At 47.6% G+C, this 18,310-nt stretch overlaps 1 long non-coding RNA gene across 1 annotated transcript; it reads left to right on the top strand.

The window, feature by feature from the left end:
* Positions 1–595: 595 nt before the first annotated feature.
* Positions 596–15,656, top strand: LOC111728052. Its single transcript, XR_002775463.1, has 4 exons — positions 596–646; positions 12,224–12,364; positions 14,112–14,191; positions 14,366–15,656. It is a non-coding gene; the product is annotated as an uncharacterized LOC111728052 (long non-coding RNA).
* Positions 15,657–18,310: the final 2,654 nt, after the last annotated feature.

The raw sequence follows: 18,310 nt of genomic DNA, 5'->3' as shown, positions 1-18,310 counted from the left end.
GTTGTCAGGCCCTGCCCTGCCCCATCCCCTGCCCCCGACCCCGCCCCACGCCCCCCCCCCATGTTGTCCCACCTTACCTATGTTAAAATCTGGTCACCCTACCCTAAACCCACCTATCACCTGTAAGTCCCACCTGGACATGTCCTGCTTTTTTGGCCAAACCAATGTGTGCTTTCTATGTATTGATTTATGACTTTATCTGAAATTCCTGTCTCCTTGAAATGTCTAAAACCAAACTGTAACCCAGCCAGAGCAAGTCCTCTTACTCAGGGCTTCTGGGTGTGGCTCCAGGCCACGGTCCCCAAATCTGGCTCACTATTAAACTCTGTAAATGATTTTATGGTTTGGCTTCTTTTCCATTGACAACCCTTCTGCAGGTCAGGAGGGCTCCTTCCGTGAGGCTGGCTCACAGGACTCAGGGCCACCATCTCCCTTCCTGTTTCTAGGTGAGATGGTCCAAGTGCTTAACGCTGGGATCACCCTGGCAGGCTTTGTTTTGTCGTTCAATGCTATGTAGAAAATGATTGGTTCTGAGAGTGGAGTGCGAAATCGAAAGTAAAATTCTCAGAAGTTGGTTGGGAGACTGCTGTCTGGGCAGGGATGAGCACACACAGATATGCCGGGCTACCCCTTCAAGAGGACTAGGGTAAGAGCCTCCTGATTTATCAGGGAACATCTACAGGTTGTCAAGTCCTCATCAGAAGGACTCAGTCTGGCTCCCTAGTCTGGGGAAGGGGGATCTTCTGTTTCAAAGCTTATATAAAAAAATCCAAAGTCTGTTTTCTGTGGGAGATTATGAATTCACGGCTAAGTGACCGTGTTCTTTCTGGGTCCAGAGGGCTGTCCTAGGTGTGACATGGAGGTGGGGGAGGTGATGGGGTGACATGGAGGGGCCAGAGAGGGGCAGCTGAGCCAGGCTGGGGCTGTCATATCGGCCCCCCTTTGGCGGGGTGTCCGGGATGAGAGGAGGAGTAGCCGGGTCTAGGGAAGTGCTGGGGGCAGAGAGAGCTGGATGTGAAGGCCACAGAGGCCAGAGCCAGCACTGGGGGGCGGGGGGCCCCAGTGCCTCTTTGGCTGGGGGAGCAGACCCCAGAGAGGGTGAGGAGGAGGAGGTTGGTCAGGAATGGCCTGCAATTGCCATGGGCATCCTGCATCCTGAGACCAGAGGAATGTCCTGGCCAGATGTCCCTGTGGGAAGCCCTTTGTGGGGCCTAGGCTGGATGTGGTTGATGGGGACAGGAGGCAGAGTGAGTCTGGGAGCGATGGGGGTCACAGAGGCAGGGACAAGGTTACCCAGGTCAGTGCTGGGAGATTGATGAGGGCATGACCAGGAGAAACTTCTGGGTTTGGTCAGTTTTGGGGACTGGATATTGGCACTGGGAGGAGGGCGCAGGGGCTGGGGGAGGGGGGGGCTGACCCTGGTCCATTGCTGTCCAAAGCAGGGTGGGCTGCTGGCCACTCGGGAAAGCCCAACTGGAAAGGAGGGCTGGTGGCAGGAAAAACAGGTGTATTCAAGAGCCTGCAACCTGAGGAGATGGGGACTCATGTGACAGAGGCCATCCTCAGACTGACTGCAGGATCTGTAAGCGGAAGGAGTAGGGGAAAGGAAGCACGGGGCTGCTGGCAGGTCGGCTCCTCCCCCACAGCATTGCAGGGCTCTGTGGGCCTGGCGTTTCCCTGGGGCGGGGCTCTGCCTTTGGCTGCAGACTTGGGTGCTCCTCCCAGCAGGAGGCAGGCACGGAACACGTGGGTATTTTCCTGCTGGGAGGGAACCACTAATCGCAGGGACTGTTCAGCGTGGACAATGGGTGAGGAAGTAAGGGACAGGAAGACAGAGGAGGGGTCAGGAAACACTAACCCCAACAGCACAGCCATCACCCTGCAGCAGAGACAATAGCAGTCAGAAGAAGCAGCTGGGCAGAGTTTTAGGCCTGGCAGCCCCCTCTGGAAGTGGAGGGCCAGAGTGCCTCTGAGTTTGGCACAGGATGGTGTGAGAAGGCAGGGGCCCCATGGGTCAGACAGCTTCAAGGATTTCCCTTCAAAGGTTCTCGGAAGGGAAGTAAGGGAAGTGGGAGAAGTAGGGGAAGTGGGGGAAGGCCGGTAATATTCCGAACTCTTGTTACGAGGGCTGATGGGGTTGAAGGTCAGTCTCCCAGATCTGCTTCTCACTGGATAGGGTCGGAGTTGTCCTCAGTGGGATGAGTCAGGTGTTAGTAGGGCTGCACGGGTTGGGGCTACATTGGAGAGGGAGAGAGGAGTGGTAGCAGTTGGATTACAACTGCAGCTCATACCTTTTTTATCCTGCGTCCCCATGGGCTGTTAAACCAGGATCTCTCATTTTGAGAGGGTAGGTGGGTGGCTTGTTCCCAGAATCAGGTGATGCCCTCTCGGACCTGGCCAGACTTGCTAGTCTGGAAATAGCAAGTCTCCTGTAAGAAAGTGCAGTGTTTCCCTTCCCTCGCTGTGAGCGAATCCAAGCTTCTATGATTTTGGAGAACTGCTGGTACCAGGGAGTCTACCTGGTCTTGGATGACTTGGAACTAACTGATCAGATTCTTCCTGGAGGCTCCTGGCCAGTTGGGTGGATGTTATTTGGAACTTCTGGGTAGCTGTGGAAACCCCAGCAGTTCTAGTAGAAACCCCTGCATGGTGCCTGGTCCTCCTAGGAGAGGGATTAGTGGGATGGTGGGTTAGCTCTTGGTAGAGTGTGAGGACGGACTGGAATTTGCTCATTGCCTGGGAGGAGGGATAGATCAGGGGAAAGCAGGACCAGTGTGCAGGTGCTGGTCCAGTGTTTTGGGAGGCACAGACTCTGCAGAGGAAAAAGACGTTGGTGTCATCAAGGCAAGTAGAAAAGCTGAAGGAAAGGAGCAATTCTTGAGTTTCTGTGTATTTGGGGGGGGGCACTTTTAATGCCTAGCGGGGAAGGGTGCCTGCGAGAATTGCTCTGGGGAGAGGTTGTCTAGGTGGGGCTGTAACACTGTGTTTTAGGAAAGTAGTGGAACTTGGTTTGGGTTTGGTGGTCAGTGAGGTCGTCAGCGGGTATGGGGATAAAAAGGCAAAAGGCTTGAGTTTCTCCAGTGCTTTCAATTTAAGGGAGGATGAAGATTGGACAGTAGCCTGTCTTGGCCGGAGGGGAGTTCTAGTTTGGGGTGTAGGCATTGATGAGAGTGAGAGGAAGAGATGAGAAAGAGAGAGGAGAGCAGGGAGTGAGAGAAAGGAGGATGGGGGAGAGAAAGGAGGGTTTTTTTTTTTTTTTTTGTAGTGACAGAGTCTCACTGTATCGCCCTATCGCCCTCAGTAGAGTGCTGTGGTGTCACACAGCTCACAGTAACCTTCAACTCCTGGGCTTAGGTGATTCTCTTGCCTCAGCCTCCTGAGTAGCTGGGACTACAGGCGCCTGCCACAACGCCCAGCTAAAGGAGGGGGATTTTACAAAAAGAAAGGTAGAATGTCAGTCCTGAGGGTCAGGGGCAGCTGAATTTAGGGGGAAAGTAGAGAAGGGTGATTGTAGCTGAATTCACAAGGCACCGTGAATGTGGATCCTGCCTCTGCTTCTTTTTTTTGGCCGGGGATGGGTTTGAACCTACCACCTCCGGCATATGGGGCCGGCGCCCTACCCCTTTGAGCCACAGGCACCGCCCCCTCTGCTTCTTTAGGTAGGATTGAAGACTGATATATTTCAGGTGTGTCTAATTTTTCGGGATGACTATTCATCCATCCTGGATGTTCAGGAATTACTTGAAGTTTAAGGAACAGATTTTATTTGTCTTTGAGACAGAGTCTTAAGCTGTCACCCTGGGTAGAGTGCTGTGGCGTCTTAGCTCACAGCAACCTCCAACTCTTGGGCTCAAGTGATCCTCTTGCCTCAGTTTTTCTATTTTATTAGTGGAGATGAGGGTCTTGCTTTTTGCTTAGGCTGGTCTCAAACTTGTGATCTCAAGCAATCCACTGGCCTGGGCCTCCCAGAGTGCTAGGATTACAGGTGTGAGCCACCACACCTGCCTAAGGAACAGATTTTAAAAGTGAAAGGAGTTGGGAAATGTGAAGAGAATTTACATTTCTTCTTTGTCAGTTGGGTCCCTGAATGGTCTGTGAAAACAGGAATCTGCAGGGCTGGGAGGCTGCTGACAAGAGAAAGAAAGTAGGCCGAGAGAGTTAATAATTTTCTGTTATTTCATTATAAAAACTAAGTTTCCTTACATTTCCCTCTTTTTGGAATGAGCTCAAATGCTTCCTGCGGAATATGGAAGGAGTGATGTTCCTGCCTGTTAGAGCTCATTTGGGTCATTAGAAGGAGGGATTGAAAGCAGATGGTCCTCAAAGTCAGGTTAGAGGTGGGAAGGGGTTTCACTGGAGAGAATTTGCTAGGGCCTGAATTTGGTTCTGTATGAATGTTATTAGGCAGTAAAAATGTAAGGTTCCAAAGTGAGAACTCAAAGTAGGAATCCAGGGACCTCAGAGAGAGGCTAAGTGAACTAGGACGGTACATGGATTTTAAATAGCACAAGTCAAATTCTCTAGGAGCTGCCTGTTTGTGAAGTGTAAGGTTAATGTCAGTTTGTATCGTCTTCAATTGGTTAATGAAGAAACAACAATTTTTTCTCAGTATGAGTAAAGGGGGTAGATCTAGGATGTGAGTTAGGTAGAAAGTATGAGAAAAAGGACAAGAAGAGTAAGATGTCTTACAGCATATTAAAATTCACAGTTTTAAAGTTTTTTTTTTTTTTTTTGCAGTTTTTTGGCCAGAGCTGGATTTGAACCCGCCACCTCTGGCATATGGGGCTGGCGCCCTACTCCTTTGAGCCACAGGTGCCACCTAGTTTAAAAGTTTTTGTGGAGTGGGTTGGAGTCTGGAGTCTATGATGGGTTGGGCTTCTAGGGAATTTGCTTTGGGTGGAAGCAAGCTCTGGAGCGTCTGTGGGTTTCCAGAGTCCAGACGGTTGAATCTAGAACAGGATTTGTAGAAGTTCAGCCGTAGTGGTGAAAAAAAGTAAGAATTAAAAGGATTGCTTTTAGGTTGATGTGGATCTGGTCTGTCCTGGGAGACTTTGAGTAAAGTTTAGTTTCTAGGCGGTACGTGTTGGGGTCTCTTTAAGACAGTTTGAGGAGCCAGGTGGGGTTGGAAAATTAAGGAGAAAGACAAGGGAACCAGACACTTGCTAGTTTCGTCCCTTGAAATTGACCCTTGGAACTTAACAGGGCTGTCTCTTCTGCTATAGTCCGTAGGCCTAGAGAAGGGAATAAGGCCAGGTAAGATTCAACAGTTTTTAATCCTAGAGATATTAGATAAATTTTGTTATTTACTCAATATTTATCATGGTTTTGAAAACTAGAGTAAGAGAATTAGTACTGTTTTTGTCGGGGCCCGGGACTGGACAGGTCTCTGGCCCCGGCTTATCTAACTGTCTGGATGCAGACCGCTGATCGCTGTGCTTCCTTGCTCGGGATCAACTCCTCTTAGGTGCCTGAGGGTTATCCATCTTTGAGGGAGAGAAACAATTCTTGTAGGAGGGTAAATCTTTAGCAAGCTTTGTAGGGAGATGCTGTGCAGGCGTCTTGTGAGCAGGAGTGAGTGAGTCCGTGAAAGAATGAAAATGAATGACTCCCGACTGACCTCTCCTGAATGAATGACTCCCGACTGACCTCTCCTGACCTCTCCCTCCCGACTGACCTCTCCTGAGTGAATGACTCCCGACTGACCTCTCCTGCAGCTACTTACAGAGGTGATCCCGTGGCTACTTGCACCACAGGTGTAGAGACTGCCAATCGCTGATGTTCTCCTCTGGAGAGCTCCTGTTAAGGAGACCCAAATCCGTCCCCATCCCTCCCTCATCACCGAGGTGTCATAGTATCGAGATGTTACAGGTGTTTCTTATAGTTAAAGCATTTAGAGCTCAACTCTTGCTGCTCCTTTCCATGAGCTAGATGGTCTGCTACAGTTTTAAATAGAATTATAAAAGAATATTTCAGCTCTTTCCATGACATTTTTAAAAAGTAAATTTTGAATTGTAGCTGATTATAAACTATTGTTTAAGAAGACTTAAAGTAAAATAGTTTGTGGATGGTAAAGATTTTACACTGGTCATGATTATAGATGGAAAGGAGATTTGGTTCTAAAGAAGAAAACAAAATAATTTTTTTGTGTTAATGGTAAAACCAATTTTAATAAAATCTTATTTGGCTACTAGGATTGTTTTTCTTTAGGCTAGTTGTTACAGAGGCAAAGAAAAATTTTTTTGTAGTATGACTGGTTTTTCCGATGGTCACTTGAGATTGTTGTGACCAGCTTCCCAGCCCATTTCCCTTCTCCCCCCTCCTTCCTCTTCCTCCCCCCTCCTCCCCCCAGAGTCCACTTTGGGAGCAAGGCAAGTCCCTCCTCCCCGCAGGGTAGCAGGGTGGCCCAACTGTGCTTCTCAGCCACGTCCCAGGCTCCTTCCCCCTAGGGTTGCCAAGAACAAGCTTCAGAACCAGGAAGAAAAGTCCCAAGTTTCACAAAACCCCCAAGTTCTCAGTGAGTGAACAATGGTGGAAAATCCACCAAGACTGTATTAATCATGGTTACCTAACTATAACCATTGTGATCTAAGACATATCCATTGTCAGCCAAAGCTGTATTAATCATTGTTTCATAACTGTAACCACTGCTGTATCCATGACTACCCGAGCTGTAACCCCCCTTAACCAGCCACGTTTTGCTTCTGTGGCTTGCACGAACCTATAAAAAGAAACCCACCCCCTACTTCTGGGCTGTTTCTTGAAGCAGCAGCCCCTGCGGCAGGTAAAATAAATTACCAATTAATTAATCTAAGTGGGGGTCTGACTCTAAATCAGGTCACAGAGGGTACAACAAGATGTAACTATCTTTATTGATGTACTAATTATGATCTTAAACATTTAAATTTTAATAACTATCCTCAACCCAGTTTCATTTATGAAAGGTTACAAAGATAAGATGAAGGTATTTAAGTTCTTTCTCATGTTCTTGATAAAACATTTCACTTAAGCACTTGCTTTTGTTTAAGTCAGTTAATTAGAGCTCTTTTACATGGACAGTGAAACATTACCTGCGCATGACATATACGACACATAGGAGTGGACGTTTTTAGGTGAAACAAGGCAGAAAGAAAGTTTATAGTTTGAAAACTTAGAGCACATTAAGGAAAGGAAAAAGTTGTAGCTTTTCAGAAGTCAGAGAAAGGAAGATATAGGTCTTTTTTTTGGTGGCGGGGATAACTGGAAAGTAATAAATGGTGAGCAAAAGAACTTTACTTCCCAGTGAACTGAGAAACTGCAGAATATATGGGTGGAGGGATTGTATTTTTTTTTTTAATTGTAATGATGGAGATAGGAGAAATAGAAGTCTCTCAAATTTAGGAAGAACAGAGGATAGGATGCTGGTATTTACTAGAATTAATTTGCTTATTTTTGTCAGAGATTTTGTTACCTGGCCGTTCTGGTGTGATGACGTTAAGTCCATTTCTAAGTCCGACGTATTGGTCAGATGGAGGTAGAGTTTGTCGACTTAGGAGACCACTGGTTTCAGAAGGTGAATGCAGCCTCCCATTCTAAGGAGGATACATTCTCGCTGCCTGTGTCTTTCTGTTTTGCAGAGAGGACATGGTTCTGGGGTCCTAGCGGGGGATGTTTCTTGGGGATTTTTACTTCAGGGACATAGAGTCGTAGCAGAGGCAGGAGGCAGGAGGCAGGAGGCAGGGTTTCCATCTTGTAGAAGGCCATGATCTTCTTGTCTGGGCCTTTTTTTTTTTTTTTTTTGAGACAGAGCCTCCAGCTGTCCTCCTGTAGAGTGCCGTGGCATTACACCTCACAGCAACCTCCAACTCCTGGGCTCAAGCGAGTCTCCTGCCTCCGCCTCCCAAGTAGCTGAGACCACAGGTGCCCACCACAACACCCGGCTATTTTTTGGTTGCAGCCGTCATTGTTGTTTGGCGGGTCCAGGCTGGGGATTCGAACCTGCCACTTTAGGTGTACGTGGCTGGCGCCTTAGCCGGTTGAGCTATAGGCGCCGAGCCTTTGTCTGGGCCTTTTGAGTAACTATCTCTGAAGAAGACTTAAAGTGGCAGCTGCTATTTAAAACACTTTCCTGCCTTCCCAGCTGCTGTCAGTGCTGTTTTCTCTTTTTCTGTATCCTCTCTCCATCTCTATTAAAAGGCCATGAAGGCCAGGTCTAAAAGTTCTGTTTGTGCGGCCTAAGGCTTCTTTGAAGTTTTGGAGTTTATGCCTAATACTGCAGTCAACTAAGAGATGGGGCTACCTGGGAGATGAAGTACTTTGTTCCTCTCTGGTATTAAGATTTATTTGTTTGTTTATTTTTTGAGATAGAGTCTTACTCTGTGCCCTGGGTAGGGTTCCCTGGTGTCATAGCTCACAGCGACCTCAGACTCTTGGGCTGAAACGATCCTCCTGCCTTAGCCTCCTGAGTAGCTGAGACCACAAGCACCCACCCACAGCACCCAGCTAGTTTTTAGAGAAGGGGGTCCCACTCTTGCTCAGGCTGGTCTTGAACTCCTGAGTTCAAGCAAACCACCTACCTTGACCTCTCAGAGTGCTAGGATTATAGGCAGGATTATAGGCCTCTCAGAGTGCTAGGATTATTGTGCCCAGCCTCGCTGATATGAAGATTTAAATTAGCAAAGAATTAAAAATGCTTTAGACAGGGAAAAGGGCTGAATTTTTATTACTCTGGCTTTGAGAGAGTTATTACGTCTTTTGACCTCTGAAATATTTGAAAGGGGAGTTGGTATGTGGGAGAGAAGAGAGTGTAGCTAGGGAGAGAAGGCCACTGGGGAAATCAGTGGGTGGGCAGAGCCAGCAACGAGGGAGGGGGGAGCCTTGGGCAGAAGGTGATGGCCAGCAGAAGGTGGAGGCCTGAGGCGGGGTGGGAAGGGGGAAGGGAGTGGGGAGAATCTAGAGGAGTTAGCAGGTGGAGCGGTAGGAGCTCGAGGCATTGTGGAGGAGGGAAGATGGGATGATCAGAAGATAGAGGGGAGAGGTTTGAGCCAGGAGTATGTGGTGGATGGAGTATGATTTGCACAGGGCGGGGCAAGACTGCAGGGAGAGAAAAGGCCTGAATATAGGGGATTTCATCCTATCTGCCATCTCTTTGGAGGAAATTATTTAAGTCTTTAAGGTACTGAATTCAAAGTTTCCCTTCTCAGGTCATATAGACCTGGTATCCACTTTATCTTGAGGCCAAGTTGGGTTACAGTAGAATATGAGGCATTTTGGCCAAGTCTTCCCTTTGAGGTCTAAATTAAATTTTTTCTTTTCTTTTCTTTTCTTTTTTTTTTGAGACAGAGCCTCAAGCTGTCTCCCTGGGTAGAGTGCCATGGCATTACAGCTCACAGCAACCTCCTCCAACTCCTGGGCTCAAGCGAGTCTCTTGCCTCCGCCTCCCAAGTAGCTGGGACCACAGGCGCCCGCCACAACGCCCGGCTATTTTTTGGTTGCAGCCGTCATTGTTGTTTGGCTGGTCTGGGCTGGGGATTCGAACCCGCCACCTTAGGTGTACGTGGCTGGCGCCTTAGCCAGTTGAGCTATAGGCGCCAAGCCTTCTTTTCTTTTTTTTGAGACAGAGTCTCACTATATCACCCTTGGTAGAATGCCATGGTGTCACAGCTCACAGCAACCTCAAACTCTTGGGCTAAAGTGATTCTCTTGCCTCAGCCTCCCAAGTAGCTGGGACTACAGGCACCTGCCACAACAATCTGCTATTTTTCTGTTGCAGTTGTCATTGTTGCTTAGCTGGCCCAGGCTGGGTTCGAACCTGCCAGCTTTGGTGTATGTGGCTGGCTCCATAACCACTGTGCTACAGGAGCTGAGCCTGAGGTCTAAATTTTTTTATTGTCAAAGGAGATACTCCTGGGTGTTTCTTTTGAGGAATGGAAGGGCCTGCTCCTGTGTCTCTGATGTCCTTCCCCTACCTGGGTGGGGAGTGGACAAAACCCAGTTTATCAAAGTGAAAGAGATTCTCAGAGAGTCAGGAGCCCCTCCTCTCAGAGACTCATGGGCCACGGGGGCTAGAAGACTGAACCAGGGCCCAGTGCTGGAAATGAAAATGCTAATCCTGGTTAAGTGAGAGCAAGGGGAAGGGGACGTGAGGACATAGAGGTGTGGAGCAGGTGAGGGAAGTTCTTTGGGAAGGTGTTCAAGGCCCCTATGCACCCTCAATGGCAGTGGGATGAAGTCCTCTCAAAATCTCTGACAGGTGGGTCAGTGGAGTTGGGTCTGAGGGAACTGGGGTGGCTGGGCCAGGCTTCTCACTAACTGCTAGTGCTGGGTTTTTGGCACCAGATGAAAGGAGTTTGATGGTATACTCAGAGATGAGACCATGAGAGGGTGAGGCCAAGTTTAATGAAAGGGGACAACCCACCTGGGCAAAAATGGCGGCTGCAGTGAGATGGGTAGGGGCTTGTTTTTATACTGTGCAAAGGGGAGGAACCTTCCACGGTTTCTTGTGAAACTCCTGGGATGGGCCCAGAGAGGCCTTTTGTTCTGGGAGGGGAGGTGGGGGAAGGGTTTAGGTCCCTAACAAGAAATTGAAAACATTTTTTATTATTACTTTACTAACACGACCTTTTAAAAGCTTATTTGCCAAAGATTACTAAATTTTCATAAACTGGAAAATTGTTTGGATTTGTTTAATTTATGAGAGCCCCCTAATTTATAAGCCAGTTCAAAACCATGCAGGCATAAACATGTTGTCTAAAGGTACACACAAAACATTTCTAAACACACTCATACCCAGAATGTTCCAACAGATTTTACCTAAAATCTGCTAGATTTTATACCTCTAGCCATAGATAGAAATACAAACGTCATAAAGAATGAGCTTATCCCAACATTAGCGGAAAAAAGCAGGAAAACAGAGATACAGAGCTTGGAAGACTAACATTTTAACTCTCTAGTGGCAGGTCATCCATTCGATCTCCAAAAGTTCTTGGATGTCTCCAAGTTCAGGTCGCACTTTGAAGTTTCATCTAGTAGCCACCTTCCTCACACTCCAGGGTGTATTTTGGATTACGATAACGCCATTCTTTTCACATATAGATTCATAGCTATAAATTGACCATTTAGCCAAAATTTCTTCCAAGGGATTTTGGATGGAACTTTTCTATGTTGCAACAGAACTTTACAAACAAAATACAGAAACGAAAAGTGTCCGACCTATCGAACAAATGGGAACCCCAAGGAGACAGGTGCTACCCCAAAATGCCCCTCCATAGAGCACCCTGCTGAAGGGCTGGAAGGTTCAAAACCTTCCCCAAATGGCGGTCTAGTCCCCCCATTCCCTGGGAACTGCAGATGAGCTTAATCCAAACCAGGTCTCCTACTTCCACCTGCCCTCATGATTTCCACCCCAAACTGGTGTCACAAACACCCGGAAGTCTAAAAACCTCCCATACAGGTGGAGTCAAGGTCTTGGGCTGTATCCTGGGGCTCTTACCCAACAGACAAATGGCAATGGCATCCAGATATGTCCCAAATCTATTTCCTTCCTCTAAACTCAGTTTAGGTAGCAGGGAGCTGGTCTAATTTGGGGACAACGGGATGAGAGGTCCCTGAGCTAATACCTTGGCAGCTGCTTGGACTGTCCTATACTCTCTCACGTGGAAAAGAGGCCACTCCTTCCAGTGGGCTTCCCAAGACTCATCCCGGGGCTGCCTCTTGCTTCTGGAAGATCCCTGCCTCCTCCCGCAGTTGCAGGATGTTGCCATCAGGGAGTGCCCACCCAGGGACACCAAAATCTGTTACCAAAAGTTTAGCACTTGTCCATGAGGCTGCATCAGAAGAACGAGGATAAGTGCTTTAGGAGAAGGAAAGAGAAATTTATTATCTTGCTGGCAAAGGAGGAAGATGGCAGACTATCATCTCAAAGTCCAAATTCCCCTAAAAATGATAGTGGAGAAATTTTTTTTTGTTACCCAGGTGCCATTCACCTTATTAATGAATACTGATATGATTAATACTATCACATTTATCACCTCACATAATTAGAACCCAAATGGCAACTGAGATCTTCCTTTGTCTTTTTGAGTGAAAATGGACTCTCTCCAAACTCTTTTGCCTGGTACTCTGGGAGACCCCACACCCTGGGTGTTCTTGGGGACAACAAGCAGAGGGCCTGTGTCTCCCCTGGTCCCTCCTGCTGCTACTGAATTAGTTCAATTCAGGGATCATTTCACTGACTCTTTTTCCTAAGCTGCCGGAACAGTTCCCACTGGTCCCCTCCACAAAATGCCAAGAAGGCCAGAGCCAAGAATGTGCAGAGGATCAGAAGGATGGCGGAGGTTTCCATCAGGACCCAGAAATGTATTGTCAACAGAAGAAGAAACCAACCTCGGTAAAATTATTTAAAGAGGTTTATTCTGAGTTGAATTTGAGGACCAGGGTCTGGAGTCATGCCCAAGAAGCTTTGAGCAAGGGTTCTCACAGTGGTTGGGTTATAGTTTGGATTTATACATTTCAAAGAGATAGTAATTACAGGTAAAATAAAAAATCAATACGTGGAAGGCATACTTGGTTTGGCCTGAAAAGGTGGGACATCTGAAAGCAGGGGCTAAGTTGTAGGTGAGTTTAAACGTTTTTTGACTTATAATTGGTTAAAGAAATGAAGCCTCCTGTAGAGGCGTGGGATGTGCTAAGTTATGGTAGGGAAGTCTGTTAATTGGAGACAAGTTCTGAGTCATATATTTGCTGGGTAATTTAAGGAACTGCAGGCTTGTCTTTTGTAGTTTTTATCCTGTTAATGAGCTACAAAGGATATCTACAAGAAGGGAGGGGCCGTGGAAGCTTGTCTGACCTCCTGTCTCATGGCTAGCAGCCCAGTTTTAGGGTATCTAGAGTGGGGGTCTATTCAGTCACCTGGTGAGAAGGAGCCTTAAGGTTTTATTTTAGTTCACCCTGCTGATCTCTGCAGCATAGCCAGCCCTGCTTTGTGAAGTCTGAACTTCCAGCAGGAGGCCTTTCCCTGCAGGCTGTGCCTCCCACCATGACACTCAGGACCATCTTTCCCCTGCAACTATCTTGCTTTTCTTTCTTCCTTTCTTTTTTTTTGGTGGGGGGACAGAGCCTCAAGCTGTCGCCCTGGGTAGAGTGCTGTGGTATCACAGCTCACAGCAACCTCCAACTCTTGGGCTCAAGTGAGTCTCCTGCCTCAGCTTTCCAAGTAGCTGGGACAATAGGCACCCGCCACAACGCCTGGCTATTTTTTGGTTGCAGCCGTCATTGTTGTTTGGTGGCCCAGGCTGGATTTGAACCTGCCAGCTTAGGTGTATGTAGCTGCTGCCTTAGCCGCTTGAGCCACAGGTGCCGAGCCACTATCTTGCTTTTCTTTTCTTTTTTTTTTTTTTTGAGACGGAGCCTCAAGCTATCCCGCTGGGTAGAGTGCCATGGCATCACGCTCACAGCAACCTCCAACTCTTGGGCTCAAGTGAGTCTCCTGCCTCAGCCTCCCAAGTAGCTGGGACTACAGGCGCCTGCCACAACGCCTGGCCATTTTTTGGTTGCAGCCATCATTGTTGTTTGGCGGGCCCGGGCTGGGGATTCGAACCCGCCACCTTAGGTGTATGTGGCTGGCGCCTTAGCCGCTTGAGCCACAGGTGCCGAGCCCACTATCTTGCTTTTCACTCCCAAACCTCAAATTCTGATTCCAGACCTCCACAGAAGAGCCAAACTGTTTCCCGTGTGACTCCAGACTTCATGCTCAAGGCTCCTTTTTGCCTGAAGCAACCTGTCAAGGTGTTTCCCTAAATAAGGATGACCCTGTCCCCCAGGAGATCACTGAACCTGGGTGGGGTGCTTTCCCCATGAGGCTGAGAGAGGACAGGACATCCCGATCCCCTGAAGCCAGAGATGGTTCTTTACAGTCACACTTCGAACTCTGACAAAAGCCTCTGTTCTGTGCTCATGTGCTGCCATCCCCACCCCTCTGTTCCTGTGCTCACGTGCTGCCAATCCCCACCCCTCTGTTCCTGTGCTCACGTGCCGCCATCCCCACCCCTCTGTTCCTGTGCTCACGTGCTGCCATCCCCACCCCTCTGTTCCTGTGCTCACGTGCTGCCATCCCCACCCCTCTGTTCTGCTATCAGTTCTTTAGGAGGCTGTGGTTGTTTTTCCAGAGACTGTTTACCTGCTCCTTATGTACCCGCCACAGGCGTGAATACCACAGGTGAGTCTCAGGGCTCTTCAGCAGGTTGAAAGATGCCCCCAAAGGGTGGAGACTGGTGGGTCTTCAGGGTTCTCCCTCCCTGCCCAGGAGCAGGAGCCCCTTAGGGTCTCAGCGCCCTGGTGCCCACACCTCCTTTACCTTGGTGAATGCCCTTCCTGTGTGTCTGTTTTCCAGGTCAGACTTTGCTTGAAAGATGAATATGCAAGAGCCACCAGGTCAGGAACGTGGTCCAATAAGGACTTAGGCACCACAGAAGGAAATCTAAAGGTTCTAGAAGCCTCATCTTTCATACGTGCCAAAAAATCCTTTCCTCCTGGGCCTCAGTGGCCCTGGTTCTCCTGTGCTGACCCCTATGGGGAATGTCTCCTGAGCTGTTTCGTATCCTCGACGTCACTCTTCAGTTCAGCCTGGCACATGTGCTGTTCCTCTATTCAAAAGATGATGGGAATTCGAAATGGATTTTAACAAAGAGGCCTTGCCTAGGGCATCTGTGTGTGGGGCTCCCATGCCTAGGGCCTTGGTGTACATCCATCCGTGTGCTCCCCTGCCTGGGAGCTTGTGGGTGGGAGGAACAAATATCTAGACACCTAATCTTCACTAAGCATCCTGCCATTTATAAATATGTGTGAGTATTTGACATTTTCCGTGCTCTCTTGGTGGCAGGATGGTGAAAATTTGTAGACATGACATAGTCCTTGAACTCAAAGAACATCTGGCCTCAGAAGAGAGGATGAGAGGAATTTTCACTCACTGGGGGCAGTGTGGGAGAGACGCAGACAAACACAGAGCTGACTGTGACTTATTCTCACAGTGACGCAGCAAGGAACAAGGAGAGTGGAGCCTGGTAGAGGAGGTGCCATCCGAGTGGAGCATGAAAGGACAGTGAGAGTGTTTGCAGCGTAATAAGGCACTACAGTGTTCAGAAGAGTTTTGGGGACAGTGCTACACCTGCTGAGATGATCAGTCATTTTAATGCTGTTATTGCTGATGGGACAGAACTCAGGCAGGTGCAGGGTCTCCAGATAAGAAATCAACCAGTCATGGGGCTGGTACCTCTTCGTTCATAAAAATATAAGGATCCATTCCCATCAGAGATAGTTGTGTCTCTAACTTCTGTGTTTACAGATAATAGTTTAAATAGTGATGTCCACGATGATCAGTTGGCATCATAAGTTTACATCAGCAGTCCCCAACCTTTCTGGCACCTGGGACTTTTCCTCAGATTGGGAAGTGTGGAGGATGAAACGGGAAGTGGAGACAAGTGGTGCTGTTGTGCAGTTTCTCACCAGGCCATGAACCGGTATCAGTGCACAGCTGGGTGTCGGGAGTGCAGGGTTACATTCTGATAGGTTATAGCCATTGTCTATAATGTCCAGGTCAGTCAAGCTTTTCTTAGCCTTGGAAGCACTGAATGGGTTTGTGTGGATTTTTTATTTGCATGGGAATTTTTTTATTGTTGTTTAATAAAGACACAATGTGATTTTACTTTTGTAAATAGTTTTGGCCTCTAAGTTGTTACCAGAAGTTTTTTCCAAATGGCCTGCAGGTAGAGGTCCATCCCTTTCTGCACCTGCATTTTCTCTGATCAGGGGTCCTTCTGATGCCCGTCACCCACTCGGGAAGAGCTGAGGTTCCCTGGCCTCAGGTGGGTTTTCATTTGCTAGAACTAGGCAGGCCTTAGGAGTCCCGGACAATCAAAACGGATTTTGGAAAATGGATCATGGAACATATACTATTCTGGTTCTAGAGCAGCCCTTCATGGATCTGTTTTGAAAGCCTGGATGTTTGTATGTTGGGCTCCATGAACAGAGCTGACCTACTTGGATGATTCTCTGAGGGCCAGAGAATCAGCCCCTCCTCTGCCCCTCCCTCCACCTTCTTCCTTCCTGAAGCCTCTCACTGCCTGTACTAGTCAGAGGTGTTCCCAGAGAGATAGATTCAGTAGGATGAATGGATAGATGGATAGACAAACACAGATAGGGAGATAGATGAGACAGAAGGAGATGAGAGGCATTCATATGAGAGGAGGCTGAGAAGTCTCATGACAGCCCCCTGGAAGCTGGAGACCTGGGGAGCTGGCAGCACAGCCCAGTCCAAGTACAGAAGCGCAGAACCAGAGAAGCCCAGGCTGTGCCTCAGCCTAAGGTTGAGGAAGGAGAAATAAATCTTACACTTCTCAGTGATCCGGAGAAAGTAGTAGGCAGCTGCAGAGGAACTTTCCTCTACAGAACTAACTTTACACTGGGCTGAAATAACCTTGCATTAAAAAAAAAAAAAAAGACGACTCTGTAACAAATAATAATACCCTGATTTCTGACATCTGTAGCCATAACTATGTAGCTGGTATTAAACTGAAGGAAAAAAAGGTATAAAAGAGTTTGGAAGAAACCGTTACCAGGGTACCACCTGTGGCTCAAAGGAGTGGGGCACCGGCCCCATATGTCAGAGGTGGCGGGTTCCAACCCAGCCCTGGCCAAAAACTGCAAAAAAAAAAAAAAAAAACAAAGTCACCTGAAATTGCATGTAGTATTTGGGTTATTATCCAAAAGGTACCCAGAGGATTGTTAGAGTGTTAGTAGTAATTAATTATATACCTATCTTTCCCCTCTAAGTCCAGAACAAATTTAAAAAATAAGACACTGAAATCAGACCAGCAGAAACAAAAATAGCACATCTCTCACTGAGAAGACTGGATGAAGCTGACACCATGAGACAGCCCGAGTTTGAAGTTACTGTGAGCTGTGACACAAACAGCACTCTACCTAGGGCAACATAGTGAGACTCTGTCTCAAAAAAAAATTATGATCTGGGCCCAGCGTGCTGTCTCATACCTTAATCCTAGCCCTCTGGGAGGCTGAGGTGGGAGGATTGCTTGTGCTCAGGAGTTCCAGACCAGCCTGAGCAACAAAAAGAGACCATCTTTACTAAAAACAGAAAAATTAGCTAGGCATTGTGGCAGGCACCTGTTGTCCCGGCTCCTCAGTAGGCAGGAGCAAGAGGATCGTTTGAGCCTAGGAGTTTGAAGTTGTGAGCTAGGCTAATGCCATAGCAATTTCTAGCCTGGGCAACAGAGTGAGACTCAGTCTCAAACAATAATAATAATAATAAAGTTTGTGATCTGCTTACCCCATCCCCCTGGTCTCTTTCAACTATAAGCTATTGTTCTGTTATTTCCCTGGTTGGCAACTCTAGTAATCCTGTCCAAAAAAGAGGGAGGAAGTTAATTTGATAGGACATTTTCTTTGTTGAATTAGAGAAGAAATCACCAATTCTTAGGAGTCAAAATGTTCACCATCCATATTCCCAGTTTTGCCAGAGTTTTATTTTTAGAATTTACTTTATTCCTCCTTTGGAAAATAGGACAGTGACTTTTTTATTTATTTTGAGAGAGGGAGAGGGTCACCTGTGCCCAGGCTGGAGTGCAGTGAGATAGCTCACCTCAACCTTGAACTCCTGGCCTCAAGCAATCCTGCTACTGTGGCCTTCCAAAACCCTGGGATTAAAGGCGTGAGACACCACACCAGCCAATCTGTACTCTAATTTGGAGATTATTGTCCTCAGTGGAGCAAAATAGTGGTTATTGTAGCTTGCTCTTTGTTCTTTAGCATTGCACATCGACATTAGTACTTGTTCCAGACATACATTTAAAATTCTTTTTTGTCACCCTAATATTTTTGTGATCTTTATCTTCTCTCTTTCCCCAGTATTGTAATGGCACTCAGCTAAATGGAAGAAGTTACCAGGCTCGTTTTTGCCATAGTTTGCATAAGGCATCTGGACTTGGCCCTTGGTCTAAGGTCATGAACAACTTTCAGGGCAGAATTTGGAGGAGCAAGCAGGGTGGTATCTAGTGATCAATAACGTGGTAGAAGAGATTGGATAGTATGGTTTTCAGAAGAGTGAGCTGGATATAATAAAGGGGGGAACTGTGAGGAATGACTTCCATCCCCAAAGGAACCTTTGCTAATTTGGGATCAAGCCTACATGCCTAGAATGGTTTGTGGAGTGTGCCAGGAGATTGACATAAACCAGCTACCATGAGAGTCCAGGGAAGGAGAACTCTCCCAGCAAGGGTGAGTGAAAATAGCTCTATGGAGGAGTTAAGCTGCTTTTTTTTTT

Source organism: Otolemur garnettii, unplaced genomic scaffold, assembly GCF_000181295.1.
Source record: "Otolemur garnettii isolate 467f Iridium unplaced genomic scaffold, OtoGar3 scaffold00140, whole genome shotgun sequence".
NCBI lineage: Eukaryota > Metazoa > Chordata > Mammalia > Primates > Galagidae > Otolemur > Otolemur garnettii.
This window is presented reverse-complemented; position numbering and strand designations above follow the sequence as displayed.